This window comes from Hibiscus syriacus, unplaced genomic scaffold (assembly GCF_006381635.1).
Source record: "Hibiscus syriacus cultivar Baekdansim isolate YM2019G1 unplaced genomic scaffold, ASM638163v2 tig00116939_pilon, whole genome shotgun sequence".
NCBI classification, from domain to species: Eukaryota; Viridiplantae; Streptophyta; class Magnoliopsida; order Malvales; family Malvaceae; genus Hibiscus; species Hibiscus syriacus.
In genome coordinates, this window is record NW_024063477.1 from 657,693 (window position 1) to 669,359 (window position 11,667).

The 11,667-nt window shown below is 35.7% G+C and overlaps 1 pseudogene; it reads right to left on the reverse strand.

The window, feature by feature from the left end:
• Nucleotides 1–1,239: 1,239 nt before the first annotated feature.
• Nucleotides 1,240–2,305, reverse strand: LOC120188238 (annotated as a pseudogene).
• Between the last annotated feature and the right edge of the window lie 9,362 nt (nucleotides 2,306–11,667).

The window sequence follows — 11,667 nt, forward strand, 5'->3', positions numbered from 1 at the left end:
AAACAACGAAACAAAACATAAAAAGCCACATGCAAATCGAATAACACGCGAGGAATAAAAAATGTACCTTTTATTTTGAATAAACTTTCAAAATTTACAGATTTTTTTGCTCTTAACTCCCTTGTAGTTTCTCTGGTATTTTTGTGTAATCTCTGCTTGTATTCGTATGAAAATCCTGTTACAAACGTTGAAAATTACATCCTTTTATAGCATTAGATTCGACTATTTTAGAGTCCGATTTGGACTCAAACTACTCTTATTTTTACATTTTATTCCTATTAAAAACATGCTGCTAATGGATTTGTTGTTCGTGGCCGAGAATTTCGGTTGTTGGAGGCGAAACGTGCAGCGTTGGGGCTTGCTTGGCACTGGATGAGATGGGAGACGTGCTGTGTGAGGGAACCTCGCTGGAGAGGCTGCGACGCTGATGGAGTGTGTGAAGCTAAGGTTCCCAAAACCCTAGCTGGACTGGTTCTGTTTGGGTCACTTGGGTCTGCGTATTGGACCACATATGTAGCTTGTTTGTATTTGGCACCAATTGAGCCTGAAAAAAGAATAAATATGTAAATATATATATATATCAATATACTATATAGTATATTATATAATATAATAACGTATAAAAGATAAAATTTAGTGTCTTCAGTTGTTAATAGTTAAAAAATTATAAATATATATTATTTTATAATTATCTTATACTACTTAAAAAAAAAGAATATGTATAAAAATAACCAATTACGTACTATTACTTCATAATTTTTAAAATTTTAATATCTGAAAAAATTTATTTTAACATAGTGAGATTTTTGAACTTTACCAAATATATATTTGTACCTAAACCTCACTGCTATTCAATTAAGAAAAAAAGACAGCGGCTATAACATTGCATCAGCTTCTATCAAATATGTATAAAAGTTGGTCAGAGTATCAGAAGATGAATAATTACAAATCCAACTACCATTTTCTCATTAAAAAATTTCGTATTTTTATGTTAAAAAAAACACACACAATTAACTAAGCTTTGCCTTTGGTTTATATTATTACCTAAGAGCTGTAGAGATTTCCTCTTCCAGCTCCGACGATGTTTTGACATAACCAAAAGGGGAAAAAAATTACATCTTCTTCCTAGAAAACCAAAAAATATTCTGAAGATTAAAGACGAAAATTAGAATTAAAATGAATCACGTTAAACCAACTTTATCTTCTTCCACAAACTCATCTCAGGATTCAGTCGTTCACCTGTTCTCGCCGGTTCTGATTGCATCTTGTGAGGATTATTGGCCCCGTTTTCAACTGTTTATTCTGTTCCGATTTTTTTCTTTTTCTCTTCAAAACCCTGGGAAAAATCTGGATTTTCTTCGGGTTTTCTATTCATTCGGGTCATCTGATTCGAGTCTCTGCAACTGGTTTCTGTTTTCGAAGTGGGTTTATCTTCTTCTTGAAATCTTCTTTTCTAGATTGTTTCCTCTGTATCTTCGTCATTTTCGTCTTGGTTAGCTAATGGCGATCCCCAGAATCTACAAGCTAGAGAAGAGGATCTGTAGGGGAGCAGATCGACAACGTGTTAAAATCAATGCATTTTTCGGTGGCGATGAACACGAAGAAGATACAAAAATCTTAGCTTCCTTTCCATCTTTCGCTCTTTTCTTCTTCTTCTTCTCGAATGGAATCTTCAGTTTTGATTCCAAATTTTGATGAATCTTCTGTATTTCTGGATTCCTACACACCCCATTTGGAATAACGTCCCCCATTTCTTCCAAGAGCATCGAAAACCAGGCTTGCCCTTCGCTTTCCCGGGAAAATAATGACAAAACAAGGCATTTCTGATCCATTTACAGCGGCGGCCACGGCTATGTCGACGGGTCATCCTCCGGGTTTCGCACCGGTTTGTTTGGAGCGTTGACACGAACCTGACCCATGCAAGTAACCTTAGGCGAAGAAGGCTCCTGGGTTTCAATGGCGGTGTTCTTTTTTCTAACGAACATTGGGCTTGTACGTGATCTTCCTGCTTCTACTCCCAACATTGCTTCTCAAAAATCTCATCAATGGCGGCGGGTACTTCTCAGCCCGACCCGGACTCGATATGGGTTTCGACAATACCTTCATTTTCTGAAGAAAAAAACCCTTTTCTTCACGAGATGTTGTATGAAGCTTTTCGAGTATGGAGACTGAAAGATTATGTACTTTGGTTGTTTGTCTTCCTCTGGAAGCATGTGGCTTTTGCGTGTAAGAACTCTGGGGAACTGCTCAAGTGGTAAGAAAACTGAAAGAAGAAGATATAGTGGTCACCTCACCTTGTTTGTTTTTCTCTCCACTTTCACTTTCTCCTTCACATTTATTAAAAAAAATAAAGAAATTTTTGCACGGATGGGTGAATCTATTGAATATAATACTAAAAATATTTTCTTCTGAGGTTGTAGTGCGTGTTTGGCATTATTTTCCTGAAGAAACAACCTGTAAAAAAAAGGATTAATCTGAAAGTGGAGTTAATATGGAGCAGTGATAACCGTTGGATATTGATACAGTGCATAAAAACTTAAAGAAAATGGGTTTTAAACAGGATAAGGTGAGGGGGTTGTTTTGTCCATTCAGTTCAGTCACACAGCATTCATGATTGGATGGTGATTGATTGATGAAAAGCTAATTATAATACAAGTTGAATTTTTACTGTAAATTTTTTATGAGGAAAGTGCAGAAAGAGAAGCTGCAAGGTAAAACACTGTAGATCTGTAATTTGTACTGTTTTTGTCCATTCAGTTCAGTCACACAAAGCATTCATGATTGGATGGTGATTGATTGATGAAAAGCTAATTATAATACAGTTTTTTTACTGTAAATTTTTTTATGAGGAAAGTGCAGAAAGAAGCTGACAAGGTAAAACACTGTAGATCTGTAATTTTGTACAGTAAATTGTTTGACTGAATCAATGCTCATCTGATTACTTTTAGGTTCATAGCTCTAACATGGCAACAGAACACCCTACTCTTCACAGTCAGCCATCTACATATAAAAACTTGTTAATTTTATATTCAAATTGTATTTCTTATTAGTTTATATAAAAATGTTTGTTAATCAATAAGTTTAATGTTTTTAAAGTTATTATCTTGAAACTAATTTCATCACATTGAAAACTCAGTCAACTACTCACATTATGACATTGCCACATTTATAAAATTTTCAAAAATTTTAAAATTAACTTTTAAAAATACTTTTTATAAAATACATAATCCTAATCCCCTTCCCTGTCAATCGTCAGTAAAATTCTTAAATACTAAGTCGTTGTCAGATAACTATTGTCTATCATCACCTTATTATCGCCCCTCCAAATCACTAAACTTAAATACTCTAAATTCTAAATACTAACTCCGTCTTCATCGTTGGTCATCACCAAAACTGATCTTTACATTTTCATCTTTTTCTATTAATGTTGTAGACACCTGTTTTTGTCCGGGTCTTTTTATTATTATTATTATTATTATTATTATTATCGTTATTTATTATTATTAATTAATTACATATTTTGCAGGCCAAATTAAGGCCTGATTACAAAGTGACCCCTGACCCATTACAACAACCCGAAGCCCAATTGGCCCAGAGACCAGAAGCCCACTGCTAACCCAGACCCAACCTAGCAGATTAGGGTTTCAAACCCTAAAACATATTAGGGTTTAAACCCTAATCCCCTACTCAGCCGCCGCTTCTGTTTGGACTTCCAGCTGCTGTCGTTTGGACTTCAATTTCCCAGCCGCTCAAGCCGACTGCTTCCCTCACCGCCGCTGTCATCGGAGCTGTGAGGAGTCCATCCATCAAACAGTGACCGGTTCCTGTAAAAAAACAGTAACCAAATCAAAGAACAGTGGCCTAAACTTACCCCAAATCTAAAAACCCATTAAAATAACACCCAAAAATCCCGAAAAATCTGGATTTTATTCACCCAAATCAGAGAAATCAAATCCTATCTACCTAGATATCATCATCATCTCACCAGAAATCCACATGGAAGCAAACATAAAAGAGAAAAGAAGAGTAATCCGTGAAAAAGGACACGAAAAAGAAAAAAGGAAAAAAAAAATAAAAATCAGGCAAAGAGAAAGAGAAAAAGACCGAAAGGTCTTACCTTCCGAGCTATCACCGTCGTGAGCTTCACTGGACCAAACCCCTTTTGTTTCGAAGGTAAAGATTTAGTTGTTTTAGTTTGGTTGTGGGAAAAGGGGCTCTGTTCTAGTTGGGTTTTTAGGAAAGTAGAGGAGAAAGAAAGAGGAGGGGCTTTTTATGGCGTTACCCCGTGGCCACCGTTCGCGGTGGCCGGGGCTTTGGTTTGCCACATACGGCGGCGTGAGGGTTGTAGCAGAGAGAACTCTCTCTTTCTGTTTGTGATTTTGCTGAAAGAAGAGCAAATGAAATGGTTAAAGGGAGAGATGAAACCCTATTTTGGGTTTTAATCAATACGACACCGTTTAAGGGTTAAAGGGAGGTCTACGTGTTTCATATTTAGGGTTAATATCAGAATAGGTCACCGTAATTCTGTAATCTCACGCGTTTTCTTTTCATTTTCGGGGTAAATTACATTTTAAATCCCTTTAGCTTTGTAATGTTTGTAATATGATCCTTAATGAAATTCATCTTTCTATTTTGAGCTTTATTTATTTCTTGTTTCGTTTTAATCCTATATGATATTATATTTTCTAAGTGTTTAGATTTTTGGTTGCTTGTTTTGTATAGTGTTCGTTTAGTCCTCATTTAATGTTTTGTGTAATTATTTGATTTTGAGCCTTAGAGTTTAGATTTGCTTCATTCCAGTCCTTATTTCATGTTGTTCTTATTTTTACGTCTTTTAATTTCGTGCATATATTTTGTAGATCTCCATTTTAATCTTATTTGGTATTGGTTTTATTTGATTCTAGTGCATGTTTCTTTTCTGAAATTTATTATCAGGTCCTTGTTCTTTCTCATCATGTTGTATAATCTTAAGGCTGATTATTCTTTAGATCTGGTCAACATGATGTAATATTTATTTTATATTTTATATATATATATATATTATAATATATATATATTCCCTTATATTTTCTACAACTCACGCATAGTACTTTGTGTAATAAATCATTATTTTATAGATAACGTATATATATATACTAAATATGTTTTATTTTGTGTTATATTATGCGCATATTTATTTATCTATTTCAATTTATATTCTTATTTTTATAATCTCTTTACATGTTTAAATATGCATTAGCTATTAATTTTTACTCATTTATGTGTTGTTATTCGAATGTATTTCAAGAAACGTATTTGTAGAATGGGCGTGGAGAGTATCACTTGATCGAAGTGGTACAATCTAATACGACGTTCAAACAAGAATGAAAAAAAAATGCAAATTCTTCCTTTTACAAGCTTATAGAAATTATTTTTATTGTTATTCTATTTTTTATTTGATGTTCATATTGTTTAATATTTAAATTTTAATCTTTATTATTATTTCTTCATTGAATCTTAATATGAGTGATGTATGTTTTGGAAAAATAAATGCATTTATGTCAATTTTCGATATTATTTTTTAATTTAAAGAGAAAATATTCTTTACAAGTAAGAATAGACGAGGTAGCTTTTCCCGACGGAGGATTGCAAATCTCGGGATTTCTTGTCAAGAAAAGGGTTTTTTTCTTTTATTTTAACTAATATTCAATAAATAGATCATAATTTATTTATATTCTATTTTTATAATTTTTATTGTATTAATGGTTTTTATGTTAATATTAACGATACATGTTTTAGATAAATTAAGCATATTTTATTTTCTACTCATGTCGATATTATTTGGTGGTAATTCAAAGATAGAATATACTTTATAGATAAGAAATAGTGAGATAGCTTTCCCGTTGGAGGATGCAATCTTGAGATTTTTACCAAGTGAAGTATTTCTATTATTTTAACAAATATTCAATAAATAGATCATATTTTTACTTCTGATTCAAACTTTAAGTTCTACCATTTATGACGATATATAAGCGACTAAGTACCGATTGTGGGCGTTGTGGATGTTTATCTTTTCCACAGACGTAACCGACTTCCGAACCCCTAAATTTTCTTCTGATAACGCAGACTTGTATTTGTATAAAAATGATTTTCCTAAAATTTGTTTTTTAAATTAAAAACGTTTTTTAGGTATTCGACCTACCTAACCCAAAGGTCGATAGCGACTCATTTTCAATTTAATTTTAATTAATCCATAATCTCTAATTTTTTAAATTAAAGATTTTAATTAATCCATAATCTCTAATTTTTTTAAATTAAAGTATAATCGTTTTTTAAAAATAATATTTAATTGTTTTACAAAAAATGGTTATGACAGCTTGGCGACTCCGCTGGGGAACTAGAGAGTCAGGCTGTCGGTCGCTTATATATGGTCGTTATGGTGGAAATTATAAGTTCGAATCTTTAGTAAAACTATATCTATGTATTGAATTTTTTATTATTTATCTCTTTATTTTTATATACTAACATTTTAATTGATTTCATTTTTTTCCAGATGTTTCTTAGTTCTCGTTGAGTTTATTTTCCCTGTTTTTGAGTCAAAGGTTTGTTTGTTTCTCCTCACACACATCACTTTCATTAGCATAACATGAGCTCTAGACATGAGTTTTGATCCAAATTAGTTAGGGTGATTGCTTTACTCTCGTAAGAATTTATTCTTCGTATGAGTTTTGGCAAGTAACCCATGGGATACATACCTTATACCTTCGTAGGAATTTATTCCTCGTATGGGTATAAGGCAGTGAATCCCCTCGAATTGAACTCGGTCTGTTTGAAACCTGTAATGGGTGAGGATTGAGGGTTTGGTAGCCCAAGGGGGCACTAACATCAAGGACAATTCGAGTCCCTTTTTCCTGTTAGAGCTGAAACCATACATATAGTGAACCATAGAACGGTCACACTAGGTAGAGTCATATTGAACCTCTGTCCGTCAATAGGTACCCAAAATAGGCGTACACAATGGAGAAACCTACTCTAACCTTTTTATTTTTATTTTATTTATTTATTTGAGTGTGTAGAATAGATTTATTCTTTTAAAGCATGTGAAATAGAATTTAGGTGCAGTTAGAATTTAATTAAATAAATTTAGGAGGGTAGAAAGCATGTTTGGGTAGGCCCTTTTTGAGGAATATTATTCGGGTAGATAATACATAAAGGGAGTATATTTATTTCCCGTTTTACATATCTTTTTAGGTTAAATTTATACAATTGTTTTGACTAACTGTTTTGTTTGTTTTGTTTGTTTTTTTTCATACTGCATAGACATATCATTAGAAAAGGCGATTGATCTGTGAGTATCGATAAAGTGGAAAGACTTTCACGATGGAAAGGAGTTTCCTAAACAAAGAAGTGAATCCAGCAGATGTAAGGAACTGGTCCGAAGCCAAGCAGAAAAGCAGGGAGATAGTCTATCAGGGAACTACGTGTCGGATCTGTCTGATTATACACCAGCTTCTTTAAACAGAATGAGCTTCAGGGATTGAAAACAATTTGGGAAAGTTGGAATCTTATTGAGGCAAGCTTTTCAGCAGACTTATGGGGATATATTTCATCTGATATACGTGAAGGTAGACCCGGTTCTCATACGAAGCATAATACAGTTTTGGAATCCGGCCTATAGTTGTTTCACATTCAACCGAGAGGACATGACTCCAACCCTTGAGGAATACCAATTTCTGTTGAATTTGACAAGCGTTAAAGTGGACAAAGTTTACTCCCGGTCGATAAAAGGGCCTTTTTTTAAGTCAAAGCTTGCAAAGATCTCGGGCACAAGCGACAATGGGGTAAATGATCGCTTGCAACGCAAGGGAGAAAGTGAGGGAGTGCCGTGGTCTCACTTACAAAAGATAGCTGAAGCACACGTAGATGAAAACGTGCGTATAGATGTATTGCTTTGGGTATATATGGTTTGGTAATCTTTCCAAATGTTTGGGCTGATCGAGCTAGCAGTAGTCGATTTGGTTGAGAAGTTAGGAAGAGAGGTGAATCCAGTCCATGCGATTCTTGCTGAAACTTTCCGATCTTTGAATATATGTAGAAGGTTGGGGGGAGGTCGTTTTATGGGTTGTGCTCAATTGCTTACTGTGTGGATCAGAAGCCATTTCTGGAAGGAAGAAAAAGTCAACTATAATCGTTTTTTGAAAGATTATTCTCCTGTTGCTGAGTACCTTACGAAGGAGTGGCCTGAAGTATCTCAGAAAGATCAATGGATTGATTTCTTCCGGAATCTAAAAAGTCAAAACATAGCATGGCGAACACCGTGGCTGATGCATACACAAATCTTGTTCAAGTGTGGAGATTTGGACTGGATAATATTACTGGGACTGTAGGGAGGAGTGGGATACGCTCCTTGTTGATATTGAGACAGTACGGTGCCCGACAGTTTGTTCCCGTGACTCATGGGTTGACTGGTGCTGAATTTGATTATAAAGAAGGCAATTATAGAAAGAAAATCAAAGATGTGCTGATTCCTGGAGGATGACTTTTAGGACTAAAGTAATTGGAGCGGATGTTATCTTGACGCCTGATTATGAAGCCTGGAGAATCAGGAGGGTAAATGATAAGATACCTTTAACATCTGGAGAGGGATCAAGGTCGATAGAAGAACAAATCAGAAATATCCCTTCGAATTTGGAAATCCAAAGAATTGAGTTTGAAATGGAAAAGGCTAAAGATTCCAAGAAAATAGAAGAGATGGAGAGAGAAAACTTCATGTTGACTATCGAGGCTGAATTTCATGCCAGACAGTTTATAATGATGAGAGAACGGAAAGAGGAGGTGGAAGCCGATTTAGAAGACTTAAAAAAAGATTATCAAAGGGTGCATCAAGTGAGAAAGAAACTTGGATCCAGAGAATTAGCGGCTGCAAGACGGCGAATCAAAAGTATGGAAATTGAGAACAAGTGTCAGATCAAAAAGATAGAAGCTGGAAAAGCAAAAGTATGCGAGCTAGAGGCCGATAAAAAGGAATTGATAAAGCAGTATAAAGCTGAGGCTCGTAGAGCTCAAAAACTCCATGAAGAAAAAGAAGTCAGCCTGAAGGAATTAGAAGAAGAAAAGAATCAAGTCCAGGGGTTAAAAACTGAGATGAACAGTATGATTGAGGACTTTGAGGACAAAGATCGAAGAATTTTAGAGCTCGAAGAAAAAGAAGCGAAAGAAAGAAGAGATGTGGTCTGAGAGACAGGGATGGAATCGAATCCTCGATAGAAAGCAGGCAGAGATTGGATCGTGGATGTAGAGATTCTCTACAAAAAGTCAGCAAGTAGATGAGCTCACGGGAGAAATGGGAGAATTACAGATGAGATTCGAACAAGAAATGAACCAATCTCGAGCTATGAATGATGAGCTCAAAAGTCATGTATCGAACCTTGAGCAATCCCTTCTGCAAGTGCAAGTTCCTCCCGTTTCAGTGGACCTAAGGGTTGCTCTCGAAGAAAACAAATCCTTCCAGAAGGAAATCAGAGAATTGAAAAGTGAACTCCAGAAATGTCGAATTCATATTACCAGTCTAGAAAAAGAAATCAAACGCATCAATAAGGGATGGGAAAATACATATGAGCATTATCGATCCTTGGTAGAAGAACGCGAGCGCATGATGGGGGAAGCTATTGCTCAAATGGGTGAAGTGGCTCAGTACATGAACGAATTAGCCAATAGAGCGGAGATCATCCAACTGCGCACAAATCCGGTTTCTGAATATACAAGGGATCATCGCCATTATGAATGAAATTGTAGAGCTGAGTCTGAGGGCTAGGCCTTATATGTAATAGAATCCTTTGTAATGAGTGAAACTTTTTATCCAATGAAAGTATTTCCGAATGGTTACTGCTTGGGTCAACGCCTTTTATTTGCATTTCATACTTGCATCATTCATATGCATAAGTAAATTCATCATTTAATGCATCACCAATAAAATGTATCATTTATAGCACATTACCAATAATATGCATTCGAATTTAAAAGAACAATAAAATTAATTTCCGAAGGGTTATGTGACAGACGATTCTGGCAAGTAAAAAACTCCAATCCTTATCACACGCGAAGTAGAGCCATGGAGGCCAAGCTGATCAAATTAAAGAAAGAAATGCAAGAATTACTAAGAATACAACAAAATGGCAGGCAAAGATGGATCAGTCACAAAAGTCAATTATAGATCAATCCTGCAAAGCCAGGCTAATATGATGAATGAGATGATGACCAAGATGTCTGGGTTACGTACTGAAACAGTTAAAGAACCAAGCACTGCCCCTGTTGAAGTTTCTAGGCAGGAGTCTACCCCGAGACTAGTTATCTCACATGAAAAGCTAGTTGAGCATCCTGCAGGGTCTTCAGCGGTAAAGGTTCAAATGGCCACGACTAACCCTCAAAACAGTCCTTATGAGTATTGATGTAGATCCTGAGGAAATGGAGAACCTAAAACGGAAGTACCAGAGCATTTAAAGGATGGTGCAAAGGGTTTTTTAAAGAAATGGGGAAAGCAGGGCTCTCAAGACGGAATGAATGCAGAGGAATTGAGTCTTGTGCCAGACTTAGTATTACCACCAAAGTTCAAAATGCCGGAATTTGAAAAGTATGATGGGAAAACTTGTCATGTTGCTTATTTGACCATGTTTTGTCGAAGAATGACAGGATTTGTGAAGGATGATGGGCTATTAATTCACTGTTTCCAGGATAGCTTGACGGGGTCAGCTGTCAGATGGTATAACCAATTAACCCGAGCTAAAATAGGGTCTTGGAAGGATTTTGCCAATGCGTTTAAAGAACAATATCAACACGTTACCGATATGATGCCTGATCGTGTTACTCTCCCAAAATATGGAGATGAAGCTAATGAGACCTTCCGACAATACCTCAGCTGGAGGGATATTGTGCTCAATGCACCCCCAGCTTATTGAGAGGGAGTTTATAACCATGTTTATATACGAAATCTCCTATATTGATCATATGTTAGGAGTGGCAACTAAGAGCTTCTCTGATATCGTGATGTGCGGAGAGATGATCGAGAGAGCATTAAAGAAGGGGCAGATTGTCGGTAGCCAAACTCCTGCAAAGAAACCCTATGTGAAAAGGAAAGAAGGAGAGGTGAATAATGTAAATTCTCTGTGAGTAAGCCGAAGATGGGAAATTCTTCTTCATCCAAGGAGAGACTAAGCGCGAGCATAACAATGAAAGGATGACGTTCACTCCCATACCAATGACTTACAGTGAGCTCTTCCATGGATTAGTCCAAGCTCACGTAGTATCACCAAAATTCATTGATCCAATTAAACCACCTTATCCAAAATGGTTCAACGAAAATGAGACATGCGAATATCATGCAAATCAGAGGACATAACATTGAAAGTGTCTCGCTTTCAAAGAGTGGTTGAAGATCTGATCAAGAGAAAGGTAGTGTCCTTTAATGATTCTGAAGCACCCTGTGTTGCTGCAAACCCGCTTCCAAATCATCAGAATCAGGGAGTGAATGCTATTGAGAAAAATCAGAAAATTAAAAGGAGAATTGAAGAAATAAGAACACCACTGAAATGGGTATATGCTCAATAAAGGAGAGGGTTGTTGAGCCTAGAAATGAATGCTCAACGGAAAAGATAGAAAACTTTTGTGAATACCATGGTGAAAATGGTCATC